This window comes from Dermacentor albipictus, chromosome 10, assembly GCF_038994185.2.
Source record: "Dermacentor albipictus isolate Rhodes 1998 colony chromosome 10, USDA_Dalb.pri_finalv2, whole genome shotgun sequence".
NCBI classification, from domain to species: domain Eukaryota; kingdom Metazoa; phylum Arthropoda; class Arachnida; order Ixodida; family Ixodidae; genus Dermacentor; species Dermacentor albipictus.
This window is the reverse complement of record NC_091830.1, coordinates 37,801,832-37,816,938: the sequence shown is the minus strand read 5'-3', so window position 1 is coordinate 37,816,938 and position 15,107 is coordinate 37,801,832. Positions and strand designations below refer to the sequence as shown.

Genomic DNA, 15,107 nt, shown 5'->3' with positions numbered 1-15,107 from the left:
GATTTTCGGAGCACGTAACGTAAAGTAAAGGACAAATAAGGTAAACACGGGAATTTAACTAAACAGAATGTCATGATGCTTTGATAAAGCGTTTGATATTTAGATTGTGCCTTTCCGAAAAAGTGCACGTTCCTAATTTCGCACACGTCATAAGCAACTGCAAAGGTGCAACATAGGAACCTTTTCCTGGCAATGAATGTGCACATGTGCGTTCAAAATTGCACTAATTGTATCAAGTTCGCTCTGAATGTCCGCGTTGACGATGCAGAGAATCGCTCGAGGCAACACAATCTTGTGTTTAGAGCCTTCCTGACACAGCAGCATCAGAAACGTCGGCCGCGTATGAAGAAAAAATTTTACGTCTGCTCAGACCACCTGAACGTGCCACTTGAACCTCAACATATAGAACGAGCGCGTCGTGTTGTCGCTATTCGGCTAATCGCCCGCGCCCACTAATTGTTAGGTTTAGTCCTTACAAGAAAAAAACATGCTGCTCTTAAATGGGCGCAATCTTGAGGGCACTGATCTCAGCATGGCTGGGCATTTTTTCTCTGCAGCTAGGGACGCCCGCAGCCAACTTGCTTCCTTTGCGAAAACCAAATCTGTGCCATTTTCATTGTGCTTTAAAACTCTTTTCATTGGTTCTAAGCGCCACGTGTTCGATGCCGCATCGCAAACAGTAAAAGAAATGTAGCAGTCATCACATCATCAAAAAACAAGCCACCCCTCTCGAACAAAACCTGCAGTGCATGTTTCCCTTTCAATAATTTACACTAACATACTAAGCTTCATTCCAACACGAGAACACGTGTCTAAGCTCGTGCTGTTGTGCAACAGCAACGTTCTTGAACTCACGGAAACGTGGCTTTGTAAAGAAATCTATGACTCTGAAGCGTCGGCTGATTTGCCAAACTTCAACGTCTTTCGAAAAGATCATGCTAGAACTAGAGGAGGAGGTGTGCTTATTTCCGTTATTGAACAGTTATCGTGCTCTGCTATTAACATCACATCAGAATTAGAAATACTCTTTACTCTGTGCCACGCCGCCCCACAGTATATAATTTTAGGTGTATGTTACAGGCCCCCTCGCAATAGGGATGACTTCGCTCGCAATCAAAATAATGCAGTAAATGTGATTTGCTCTCTCTATGCTAATGCCGACCTCCTTCTTTTTGGAGACATTAACTTACCAGACATTGAGTGGCACAGCACAATACGCTCTCTAGTAAGCCAAACCGAAGCGAGAGATTTTCTCGACGTTTGCCTCAACTTCAATCTGACACAACTCGTATTAGAGCCAAAGCGCGTCACAGAAGACACTGCTAACATATTAGATTTACTGCTGGTCAACCGTCCAGACAGTTTGTAGTCCATCACCTTTCTTAGAAAAATTAGCGATCACAAGGTCTTTCATGCTTCTTTTCGCTTTGCTCCAACTCTGCGGCAGAAGGGGGAGAAAACTATGCACTTATACGACAAAGGTAAATTCGATGAAAATGTGAACATTTACAGAATTTTCTACCTTCCATCCAAGATACGTTTCATAACTGCAGCATTCATGAAACTTGGCTGATATTCAAACAAAAGAATAAACAACTTAGCGAACCAGTTCATACTCAAAATCACCTTTCGAACACATGAACAAATACCATGGTTTAACAATTCGGAAAAAAGACTGGAAAATAAGAAGAAATGCATGTGTAGTGCCGCAAAACGCAGGATGAACACGTGTGCATGGGAAAAGTGCTACACTCTTGAGCGCGCATACCTATCAGTGCCTCGCAAGGCGAAAGATGCATTCTTTGGTGATGACCTTCGGAAACATTTAATAAGAAAAGAAAAATTCTGGCAGGTGATAAACCCTCATAAAAGACGCAGTGTAACGCATACGAATAAAGGAGGTGAAACGGTCAACGATGTAGAGTGCAGGAACCTTTTCAAAGCAGCATTTGTCTTTATTTTTACAGAAGAGCCGACCACGTCCCCTTTTCCTTTGCGTACTAATGCAAGAAGCGTTATGCCAACCATTGAGTTTTCCCCAGATGGTATCTCAGCGTTAATTGACAATCTTAAACTTACATCGTCAGCCGGCGTGAATAATATTAACTCGAAACTGTTAACCAATACTAAAGATGTCACCGCGGTGTTCCTGTGTTTGCTATTCTCGCAGTCACTTTCAACTGGTGAAATACCACATGACTGGAAGGTGGAAAGGGTTGTTTCCATCCACAAAGCAGGTGACAGTAATTGCCCACTTAATTATCGCCCCATTACATTATCAAGTGTGCCCTGTAAGCTCAAGGAACACGTCATGTACACAGAAATGAAGTTTGTTGACTCGAACAAATACTTTCATCCTTCACAGCATGGGTTCCGCAAAGGCTTTTCCCGCGGAACACAACTGGCCATTTTCGTGCATGATATTCACAACAATTTAGATTGTAACCTCCAAACAGAAGCGATATTTATAGATTTTGCCAAATTTTTCGACAAGGTACCACACCAACGTCTACTACTAAAACTTTCTCTTTCGAGCCTTCACCCAGACATTTTCAGATGGATTGAAGCGTTCTTGACAAACCAATCTCAGTTCGTTACAGTTAAGAACCGCGCATCTCATGGTGCTCATGAAAGAGAGGTATTTCATCGAGCTAACGAATGGCTAACAGGTCTGGATTTGTGGCTTCAATCTAACAGACTTCAATTAAACATAAGCAAAACGAAATACTTACTCTTCCGGCCGCGAGGACACCACCCGACTATAAACTTGGATTTAAAATTTCAAAACGTTACCATCGAACAATCTGTATCAGTTAAATTTTTGGGGGTGACACTTCAAGAAAACCTCTCATGGATGCCTCACGTTGACAAGCTTCGAAGTGAGCTAGGGCGAGCTGTTGGAATCTTAAATAAAGTGAGATATTATATCCCGTCTGCGGTGAAAAGGCAGGTATACTACGCGCTATTTCATTCCCGGTTATGTTACTGTTTCTTTGTATGGTCAACAACGACTAAGACCAACCTAGACAGTCTTTTTTGTTTGCAAAAGCGAGCGGTGCGTGCAATCGGAAATTTAGAACTTTCTGAAGACACAACACCCTTTTTTTAAATCTAATAAAATACTGCCTATTCATAAATTGTATAAATACAACTTGGCCCTGGAAATATTGCATCAGCACCAAACAACACCTATTCAAACCAAATATCAAGTGAAACCTGGTCCGTACTGCCTACGAAGAAATTAATACCCAGGCCACGTTCTCGCACAAAATAGGGCGATAAAAAACTAAGCTTTATGATACCAGACCTTCTCAACGAATATCCGGAAATTGCTGAAGCGCTCGTTACAGCTACCTGTTGCACATTTTCAGAAAAATGCTCAAAATTATTTTTCTTAACATAGACTAAAAATCGTGCCGGACTGATCCCAGTTGGTTTCCTCTTACTCTGTGTCTTGGCTTTTCATTGTGAAAGTCCGATATATTTTCTGTACTCGGACGATAGTTGCGACATACCTAGACAATTTATCTGATTATATGTGTATTTATGTTATTGATGTGTATGTGTATTTATGTTATTATGTTAGTGATTTATGTTATTGATGAGGAACACTTATTGATGTTTATGTTCTACCGTGTTCCAAATCGAGCCTATTGGAGTCAATACTTTTGTTATTATTGTTCTTGTGTGACAGCTGCTGCCAAGGGTGGCGAGGCCCAGTCAGGCACGTTCAGTGCCTTTTGTCGCGTCCCCCAAGGCATTTCTGTAAGGAATGTCTTGAATAAATGAATAAAGAAAGAAAGAAAGATCTAACCAACTACCATTTACTTCCAGTGTACGGGAAGGATCGGTTCTTGGACGCCTACTCTTCTTAATATACACCAATAACCTACCCCTGTACGTGTCTTTCAACGTTCCTTTGTTCACTGACGAATGCGTCATTTATCGAACAATTACTCGCACGTATAATCAAGACTTACTTCTGGACGACATTACCTGTTTACATCAATGGTATGACCTGTAGTTAATGTAACCTAATCATGAGAAAAACAGCTTGATGTTATTTTCGCGTTGGCGCGACCCTTACTAATACAGAATAACATTCCCGTGTGTGCCGCGCAGTCTTACAAGCACCTAGGTGTTACACTATCAAACGACTTATCCTGGTGAACACACATCAGTAACATCATTTCCTCAGCTAACAAATCACTGGGTTTTCTCAAGCGTCATCTAAAACGTGCCACGAAACCTGTTAAACTACTGGCCTACCTGTCAATAGTCCGACCGAAACGGGAATATGCATTCGCCATATGGAATCCACACCAAACATATCTCATCAACGTACTCGAAGCCGTTGAAAACCACGCCGCAATGTTGAACTGGGAGGGCTTAAGAGTGAGGATGAACGGCGAATACCTCAGCAACCTGCGGTTTGCAGATGATATTGTCGTGTTCAGCAACACTAGAGACCAGGTACAACAAATGATTGATGACCTTAACAGAGAGAGTGCAAAAGTGGGGCTGCATATGCAGAAGACAAAGAAAAGCATGAGTAGCCAGGCCGGGGAGAAGAGTTCAGGATCGCCAGTCAGCCTCTAGAGTCTGTGAAGGCATACCTTTCCTAGGTCATTTACTCACAAGGAACCCTAAACATGAGAAGAAAATTCACTGAAGGATAAAAAAAATTTGGAGGACGCTTAAGCTTCCCCTTTAAGTATGGAACGCGATAGCATTCAAAGATCCCTGACTTCTTCTCAATCTTCCCGGCAACTGGAGCGCATGTAACCGTAATGTTAACCGAAGGTGCAGAAGGCCCTTCTTGGTCACGTTCGGCTAGCGGCAGAAGCCAGTGGAGCCCTGGACTTGGGGCACCACCCATCAAGCTCCTAATCCCCTATCCCCATTTCCCCAATTCAATAAAGTTATTCTCTCTCTCTCTCTAACCGGGAAACCCTAACCGCGCACGCTATGCACGAAGGAGGGATTTGTGGTTGAAAGGCGGCTTGTGTGGGCCGCGATTCGACGGAGGCGAGCGCTGGCTATATGTATTACCAGGAACCGGGCACGTGGCCCCGTGTCCCCCAAGACACCCATCGTGACGGCACGCGCAAATGGAGGACGCCGCGAATGGTCTGTGTGTGTGAACGGGTTTCTTTGACTTCTCGCGTAATAAAATTATGTGTTCTCATATAGTTAAATTGCAATCCGAGAGCTATCTGCCTGTAGGATGTGTGTAAGTTGTAGTTTATGATTTTTCCACCTATTTCAGTTTGAGAAATGGAATTAGTTCAATAAGTTCTTTGCTTCACTTGTAGAGCCTGGGTATGGGTGGATCGAAAGTGTTTTCCCGATGCGACGTTCGACGCCGACATGGGACGCCGATGCCGGATCTCTTGCGACGCGGGCTTCCGAACGCTAACGCCTGAAATGTGGTTGGAGCGCATACGACAGGCATTGTCAACTCCTGACTGGAAGCTTGCCATTATCATTGAAATGGAAGGTGTACAATCAGTGCATTTTACCGGTGCCGCAATATGAAGCAGAAACTTGGAGACAGACAAAGAAGCTTTGGAACAAGTTAAGACGGCGAAAAGAGCGATGTAACGTAGTATGCTAGTCATATCGTTAAGAGACCGAAATAGAGTGCTTTGGATGAGAGAGAAAACAGGATGTAGGCGATGTTTTAATTCACATTATCATAAAAAATGGAGCTGGGCAGGTCATGTAAAGCAGTGGTTAGATAACCTGTGGACCGCTGGGGTCACAGAATTAGTGCCAAGAGAAGGGAGGCGCAGTCGAGGACCGCGGAAGCCTAGGTGGGCTGATGAAATCAGGAAGTTCGTGAGCGCTAGTTGGAATTGGAGTTGCAGATTGCAAGGAGAGGTCTTCATCTGGTGCTTTTGTTGGGAAATTTAATTAGAAATATTAGCAATAGACGCAGTCGCCGGCGAATATACGTAATATACAATCGACATGCGCTGACAGGCGATTTATATGTGTTAGAGACAGAAGAGGTTCGGTTCGGATCCCTGTGCAACGCCATGTGTAACTGGGATTGTAATTCAGCTATTATTGTTAACATAAATGAATTATGAGCGGTTTGATAGAAATTCGTTAATCAACTTTAGGATATTAGGGCCGAGATTTAGACGGCGAGTTTTAGTAGCAGGCGTTGGTGAGCTACCCTGTCAAAAGCTTTCGTGAAGTTTGAATCAGTGTGCAGGTTTTAATCATGGTTAGAGTGTAGGTGAAAAATATCGTTTGCTAGTTTGGTTTCGCAAGAGAGGTATTTACATACATTATGCTGAGCGTGATGAAAGTTGTGATTTAGCCAGGTTAATATTTGCGAATAGATCACGTGTTGCATGATTTTACATGGCAGACCCTGGAGCCACGAACTGGAATTAGCAGTGCTGATGCCTTTTTAAGGTGCTGGCACATTTCGTAATAGGAATTAAAAAAAAACACGTTTCGGCAGTACCGTATCGGGGGTACCTTATGGCAACATATCTTGTTTCCTTAAAAAAATTCTCCTTTAGTGAAATAAGTACTACAATTCAGTAAACTACGTAGCTTGCAGTGTAGACATGTAACAGAGTTTGCAAGATTCTATTTTGCAATTTTAAATTCGCATGAAGTGTTTGTATAAGATACACTGGAAGGCAGCTGAAAACATTTAGAGCAGAAGTGTATCTAGCAGTTGCGTACATTCGCCACACAAACTTCCCTTGGTTAGTCTACCAAAGACGCGGTAAACTACAAAGGTTATGCTAAAAATGTAGTAATAAAGATTGCTGTGAATGAGTGTGCGAAATTGTTTAGTGTTGGTAGAACCTCGTATACTCATAAGAGCGCGAACACTGTAAATATTTTAGGCTATGCATTAGACTTCGCTTTTGAACAGCCCGCAAGCAAATCCTTATATTTACGAAAGGTGAGACGACTCACTTATACAGCTTCGCTCTATTTGATGCATCACTTCGTTACATTGGCTTACGCGAGCAAATGAGTTTTGTTCTAGAACGTGTTTCTTCCCCTTGAATGCTCTCGAGGCGTTCTTAGTGGCAATAATTTATAACTCGAAATTAATAATTTTGATTTCTTTGAATGTATGAACAATCAATGATTATTGAAGTATGCTTTCCGATTCTAGTAGAATGTCTTGCAGAGCTGCAAGACAGACGGTGCCTGCCTGGCCAATAAACCAAACGGTATCGAAGTGAAAGTACCACCAAGTACCCATGAAAGCATGTGAAACCTCGTAGGAAAACAAAGTGGCATTTCGCGAGATAAAGGCGTAGTGCTAATAATGGGTATCGCAAGGGGTCTAGAAAGAGTTGCGAATGCGTGTGGCGAATGAAATTTTTACTGAAGAATCGAGTTATCACCGTCATCAGCTTATTTTGACGTCCACTGCCAGTAGGAAGGCTTCACCCTCATATCTCTAATTACCCTGTCCTGGACCAACTGATTCTATCTTGCACCTCTAAATTTTCTAATTTCTTCACCGCAGCTAGTTTTCTGCCGTCCTAGACTGCTCTTCCCTTTTCTTCGCACCCATTCTGTAACTCTATAGGCATACCGGTTATCCATCCTTTGCACTACATGGCCTGGCCAGCTCCATTTTTTTCTCCTAATGTGAATTTGAATATCACGTATCACTATTTTCTCCCTGATCCACACTGCTCTTTTCATGTCTCTTAAGGATAAGCCTAAATTTTTTTTTCTTTCATCGATCTTTGCATGGTGCTTAACTTGTTCCTGATCTTCTTTGACGACTTCGAAGATTCTGCCCCACATGATAGCACTGTCAGAATGCACTGATTGTACACCTTTATTTTCAATGATAGTGGTAAGCGCTAAGTCAGATTCTGGCAGTGCCTGCCGTATAAACTCCAAGTAACTTTTATTCTTCTGTAAATTTCCTTCCCATGATCAGGGTCCCCTTTGAGTGATTGGCCTAGATAAATGTACACCTTCACAGACTGTAGATGCTGACTGCAGATCCGGAACACTTGTGCCCTTGCCTGCCTATTGAATAATTTCTTTGTCTTCTGCATGTTAATCTTGAATCCCACTAGTACACTTTCTTTGTTAAGATACTCAATCAATTGTTGTAATTGTTCCGCCGTGTTGCTGAAGAGGACAATGTCATCTGCAAACCGAAGGTTGCGGACGAATTCGCCATTGATCCTTACTCGTAAGCCTTTCCAATTTATTAGCGTGAATACTTCCAAAAATGCAGAGAATAGCGTCAGAAATATGGTGTCGCATTGCGTGACCCCTTTCTTGACAGATATCATTCTTCTCTTCATATGGAGAGCCAAGGCAGCTGCTGAATATTTCTAGACATTTTCCAAGATATTCACGCATGTCTACTGTATTCATTGATTGCGCAATGACATTATGAGTGCTGGTATCTCTACGGAATAAAATGCTTTTTCATAATCTATGAAAGCCATATATAGACGTTGATTGCGCGCTACGGATTTTTCAAATATAGGATTGGTGACATGGATGGGATTCATTGTAGAATATCCTTTCCCGAAACCAGCCTGTTTTCTTGGCTGACTGAAGTCAAGTGTTGCCCCTATTTTACTAGAAATTATCTCTGTGAATATTTTATACAATTCTGAAAGCAAGGTAATGGGCCTATAATATTTCAATGCTATACCGTCTCCACTCTTGGGGATTAGTATATTTTTGGCATTCTTCCACTTCTTTGCTTCACTTGAAGTCTTGAGGGATTGCTTATAAAGGATCGCAAGCGTTTTAAGCGTCAGATCTCCTCCATCATTAAATTGATTGTTACAGCTTTTTGTGCTACCGGTTTTCCCCGGGTTATATCCTGCAAGGCATTTCTAACATCATCGCTACTTGTAAAGAAGCCCCTGTCAGTATCAAGGGCGCGTGATACTCATAGTCAAGCAATAAAAATACCTGCGTGTAAGCATTAGGAACGAAAAGTTCTCCTGATACGTCTGCCAAGGTAATCTAAGGATGACGGTGAAGCAAAATGCAGCAATAACGTAACATAGAGTACTCTGGGAAAACATTCAATATGAGGTGGTTTGAGTAATATAGAAAACTGTAATCGTTATAACACTGACGTTCGAAAATGCGATAAGTGGAACAAATTGAAGATGGTGTCAGGGATCGAAGTTAAGCAAATGTCGGTGGGCAGATTGACGTTGGAGGCGTGCGGTAAAAACACATGGGGCTGTGCAAGGAGAGTTGGGCCTCTTCTGAACCATGAGAAGTGCATATATGAACTAGCTTTGCCACAAGACTAAAGGACATCAATGAATAAAAACGGTGGGTAAAGTGAGCTAATGTATGCATATCCAGTGTATAGACACCGATTAGAGGACAAAGGCACAGGTACAGGTATTTGAAAGTGCCAATTCACCGCCCGAAATCATCAGAAAGGAAGTGAGAGAACGAGAGGTGGCAAATTATTTGCAAGGAATAGAAATGCAAAATCACGATATTTCCAAAATTCGAAGGAATACATTCACTGCAGTGGTACATGGTTCTTACTCTACCCGAGTTTCTTGGCATTCTGCCTAAGATGCCAAGACGACCTTAAGCAATCCCTCATGTGCAGCAAATACAATCAATAGAGTGCTATCCTCCGAACGTGTCATACAACTCTCGTGGTCTTGTCATTGTCGAAGTCTACTTGGTGTTGCTCCCATGGAAGTGTCAAAGTCGGCGTGTTTATTGCCGAAAGACTCATTCATTTCGCTTGATATTGTGGTAGCCGAAGTCTGCGTTATTATCAGTGTTGTGTCCCCTTGTCAAATTCTGAAGTCGAAGGCCTCATCCTATCCGTGTAATGCTGGTTACCCGTATCAGTTCAGGGCGTGGCAGGGGCCATAGGGGTGATATTTTCTCGTGGATGAGGGCAATTATCTCGAGAAAGAAAAGCAAGCTAGAACAATTCCCACACTTGGAAAGGCCGAATTCCATCTGCATATATGTTGGTATAGGGTCACTCCAGTGCGTTTCTCCGTCCGAGAACCAGTTGACGGAGATGACACACACGGCAAGTACAGCCGGAAGGTAGCATCTGGTGTCAAGTGTAGTGGCGTGGCTGGTACTCTCGCTACGAAGCCATAAATAATCGGATCTCATGCTACTGATTACCAGTTTAACCATAGTGAAATTAGTTGCACTCGGCGACGAAGGTGAAGCTTTAGATGGTGAGATGCAATCTATATACGCCGAAACGAAAAAATCTTTTTAAAGAACAACTTTCCTTGCCTCTTCCCAGAGGTCTGGCGTTCGTAGTCACTTAATTGCAATAACAAGTATATGGATTTTACAGGCGAAGATTTCGCGTCGGTGAGAGGTTCTGTACGTATTTACATGTTTACCTAAAGCATATGGGAAAGGCGCATGATATTCTAGTCAACCTCCTAAGTCGCCGAATTTACAGCGTATGTGCTTTACCAAACTATTGCTCAGAATGTTTTTAGAATAGGAGCATGGCAGAAAACATGAAAGAGTGCACGCTCAACGCATGTCGGTTGTCTTCACTATATGCTTTTATTTTAAGTCTTCTAAGCTTATCATATTGGAAAACAATTTTAGTGCTCACAATCTGCAGGTGATGTAATTTTACTGTTGTAGCTTTTTAGCAGCAGCGCAGTGGCTCGCTCTGCGGCGTGTTCAAAAACTCGGCAGACATTCTGGAAAACCTGCGAATAGTCGCGCCAGCGCGTGATAATAGCACCATTCGAGAAGTTTAAGCGTAACGTTTAGCGTTACTACTGATGTGCATGCTTCACCTTGCGGGGAAAACTGCCAAGTCTTTCTCATCGAGTTGAAGCTGTCAATGAATAAAGAATATGAATTAGATCTCACAAACGGCTTTCAAACCCGGTTACCTCAGCGCCGCAACCAGGTGGTCTACCGACGATTGCACGGACCGGTACACGCCCATGCAATATAGAAATTCAAAATAACAAGTTTACAAGCTTCAATCTCGCGATTAAAGCAATGCTTTGAGACTCAAGGGGTGCGACTCGGCCCGCATGCTACCAATTTGCTGCTTAAAGGGAAAAACAAATAGTCATACAACAGAAACAAAACAAAGAGATAGAGAAGCGTATGCAATATTACCGAAATTAATTCATAGTCAGATATGTTGAAATGCATAAGGTGCTGACTGAAACCAGATTTGACAATGTCAATGGAAAAAAAACTAGATGCTCCTGTGGGGCTGCATTTAGTGGTGCTTTCATTGGGGCGTCCGAAAGAGTAGAAGCTCCAGCACCTCCGTTGCTGAGGCCGGTCGGGAGAGGCTTACGCTGCCGAAATCCGCTGCGAGTTTTATATTTGAATGTGCTGTTTTTTTTTCTCGCAGTCTTACCCATGTTTTGCTTACACGATGTCGTACAGTGCACGGCATCTGTCTAAATTACTTCTCACTCTCAACTGCAACGAATTTCATTATGTTTCTCTAAGAAAAAAGTACAAATGTTGAAACATGTAGATCACATCTTTAATTGATGACGTCAGATTAAAACAAACTGGTCAAAAATTACGAAAAAAATGCAGCACAAACTTCTAACTCAATTAATATCAACGATATGACATTATGCGTACTCCTTTCATTAAGATCCTGAGACCAAACCAACTTGTTTTATCACGTAATGACCATACTATAATATACAACCTTTTACGGATAGGACGTTTTCAAACCGTGTTAAGCATTCGAACAAATATACGTATGCTAGAAACCTATATATCACAATGAAGCGCTTCATTAAACTCTCGTACTCCTTCTTCTCTCCTCTGTGTGCCCAGATAGATGCAGTGTACAGTTCTCTGATATCTGTTTTCTTCTGCTTTCTTTGGGGGAGGGCGGAGGGGGGCAGAAGTACGCGTCTGGCAAATATCTTGCGCCAATTTTAAGCGCGAGAGCGTTAAGTCTCGCGTCGCAGAAAATCCGGTGTCGGCGTCGGCGTCCAGCGCCGGCTTCGCCGTGAGCAAAACTTTCCGTTTATATATAGGTATATGTTTACGCGACGCCTTACTGTATGAAATCCGGTATAAGCGGGTTATAGTGTCACGCCATTCTATCACTAAAGTTGCTCATCACTTGTCTTACGTAATTGACTAAGTTGTTCCTCGGAAGTGTGAGAATGACAGCCCACAAACAAACGTCATGAAATTGTACACACACAGAGCAAGCCTTTGTGGTAAATCTTTTAAAACAAAGAAAAATTAAAAGAGCAAAATAGTAGCAGAAACTTGAAAATAATGCATCTTTTAGGGCGCGGCGTGCACTACTTGAGCGATCAGCCAACGCAAAAGGTCGCGTTGCAACTGAAAGCTCGACTTCGCACATAGCGTTCGCCGCCAGCGTTTCCCGGTAAATATTGCGGTTACATAAGCTGCAGTTGCCTCAAAGCGTGAGAAGCAGTCAGGCATGTTTCAATGCTATGGCGTTCCACTCTTAAAGGTGAAGCTTAGCCGTCCTCCAACTTTTTAACGCCACAAGTTCAAGTGCTCAGTGTCGCAGAAAATCCGGTGTCGACGTCTCGCGTCCAGCGTCGACCATCTTTGAGCGCAAAAATCATTCCATAACCATCCTTGTAGTGCAACGCCATTACAGAAATTATTTATTCTTTGAAAATATAATGCGTCGAAAAATTGTAAATCATTACTTAAGCACAACCTACAGGCGTGATAGCGTCGGAATTTAATTTGAATATCCAAGAAAACAATATTTTGTTACTGGGAAACTCAAAGATATACATCTTTTCCAGTCAGTACACCTTTCACACAGCGGTGGGCCGACATCGCTTCTTTGCAACAACACCATCCAAACTGAGCTCGCCTCCACGCTTTCCAAGAGGCCGCGTTTCTAACAGAAAGCTCGCCAGCGTGCACAGCATTCGCCGCCAGGGTTTCCCTGTAAAGGTTAGGGTTACATAAGCTGCAGTCGATAGGAAGAGTGAGAAGCAGTCGGGGATCTTTGAATGCCATAGAATTCCACTCTCAGATGCGAAGCTTAAGCATCCTCAAACTTTTTGTTCACACTTGCCGATATAAGGCAATTCTTTTGAAACATAAGTCGTCTTCAATAAAATTTCTGCATTTTAGACTATTGCATTCATAACTTCTTTTTCTCGAGACCAAGAAATCTAACTTAAACTGGTCTAGCGATTATCTCATGAAAGAATTTGCGAGTTTTATATGCGTACGAGTAGAGATGTTGTAGTTCGTAATTTGCGAAAGCTGTCTCCTAAATATTGCCTGTTCTTACCCTCCGTAACATTACCTTCTCCGGACCGTACCTGAAAGAGCTATAACAACGGCCGCTTTCGCATGTTGGCGTACGCCTTGAGCAAACGTACCATTGTACTACAGGTTAGCAAGGATGTTTTTTTTTTTGACAACATAGCCAATCATGTTTTTACAGAAGAAATCTTACCAGTCGTACTAGTGCGCTTGCGGGCCTTCGATGCGGACTCGGTCTGTCTGGTGACACAACTGAGCTCTTTCGTTCTATATATAGGTGAGCATTTAACTGTGTATGCGGCCTCACCACCTTTCTGCGATAAAATAATTTGTGTTTCTTTCTCTCTCTTTCTGAGTACACTGATGAAGCTTTCTATGCGTTATGTGAAGTGGTTTGTTGTCCGCAGCACAAGCTTTTGGAATAATCACGTGTCTTATCCGACCGACGTTGTGAAAAAAACCATTCTATGCACATTTCTTTGCCCCTCAGCAGTTTTCTCGTCTGCTTTTTGCGTGAGTTCCGCATTTCAGTAACCATAATTTTTGTTCCGTTTTGGCCAGTTATCTTCATGCAGGCAATGACCCTATCCGTCATCCGTCCCCATCCGGTTCATCTATTTTGTTATCTCTGAGCTTCACTTATTCCAGTTCTCTGCTTTGGGTATTTAATGCATGATCCGTGAAACACTTCTTTTTTTTAGAAAGCAGGAGTTGTGCCCTTGTTGTGTGATGTTCAAGCAGAATAACCGAAATGTATTTATCGGCGCCCCATTATATCGTTGGTGGATTATACTTTCACGTTACAAACAAGGTTTACGTTCGGTACGCTCTCAAAAAATTATAGTGGTGTTTGAAACCTGTGCTTTGTTTCCGGGTTTATCCATTGTAACGCAGGCTGTTTGTTTTTTGGGAGCAGTTGCGTAACTAGGGAGAATGACCTGTGTGTGCCGGTAAAACGTCTTCCGAAAAGGTATATTAACTAAATATAAACAGAAATCGCCATAATTCAGAAAAACGCACTACATCACCACGGACCACATAATTGATAAGATAAGAGATAAGAGAGCGCTGAAAGGGTGCTCATACGAGACACCAACGGTTTTTATTAAAGCGCAAGCCTTTAGAGGCTCATGAGTGTCCGGGCGCAGTCCGTGGTGGACGCAGGAAAGCGGTGATCACCGGTGACTAGGATTCAAGGAGAGGAGGAGCCATGCCACTAGCGCTGTGAGAGTGGGCGCGTGGGCGTGCACGCACATCGGCGCCGAAACTTGTAGCCATATGGATTGGATTGCACCCCATGCTCGTGGACACTGCGGCGTCAGTTCGCAGAACTGTTCAGACGACAGCAAAAGAGGAAGCCATAGATACGCTTTCAGCTATCGCAGTTTAGCTCAGCAAAGGGCGCATTTATTTTTATTTGGGAAATTCCTCTTTAGATAAGACACCGATAATCGTTGGTGGCCGATGTGGCTGAGTTGCAGAAGTGTTCTCATCGAGAAACTACGCTGATGTCAAAACAGCCGCCGCTGATTACGCTAGAAACAGAGTGCTGAAAAAAGTCGCTGACTGAGACAGATCGAGCGGCAGCAGTCACACGGGCTTCATTGTTTAAACCTGGGGCCTGGGGCGGCTTGCGCGAACATTTCGTAACGAAAATAATAATGAATTTAAAAAAACACCTTGTTAAATTTTCTATAGGCAACGCCTAGTCCGCACAGCAACGCGCTCTTAATTTCGTTATTATTTCCGTTAAATGGTCGTGCAAGCCACCACTGGACTTGTCGCCAGTTAAAACACCAAGCCAACTCGTTCCTTCAAAGCCGTCTTTCGTGCAAGAGGCTATGCGACCATAA

General features: G+C 42.9%; 1 protein-coding gene across 1 annotated transcript in view; it reads right to left on the bottom strand.

Annotated features, from left to right (window-relative positions):
- LOC135911855 (atlastin-2-like) overlaps positions 1 to 13,495 on the bottom strand; it is a 63,284-nt gene extending 49,789 nt beyond the window's left edge. Inside the window, exon 1 of the mRNA XM_065444188.2 lies at positions 13,448 to 13,495. The gene's annotated coding sequence lies outside the window, so the exon portion shown is untranslated. The remainder of the gene's footprint in view (positions 1 to 13,447) is intronic.
- Between the last annotated feature and the right edge of the window lie 1,612 nt (positions 13,496 to 15,107).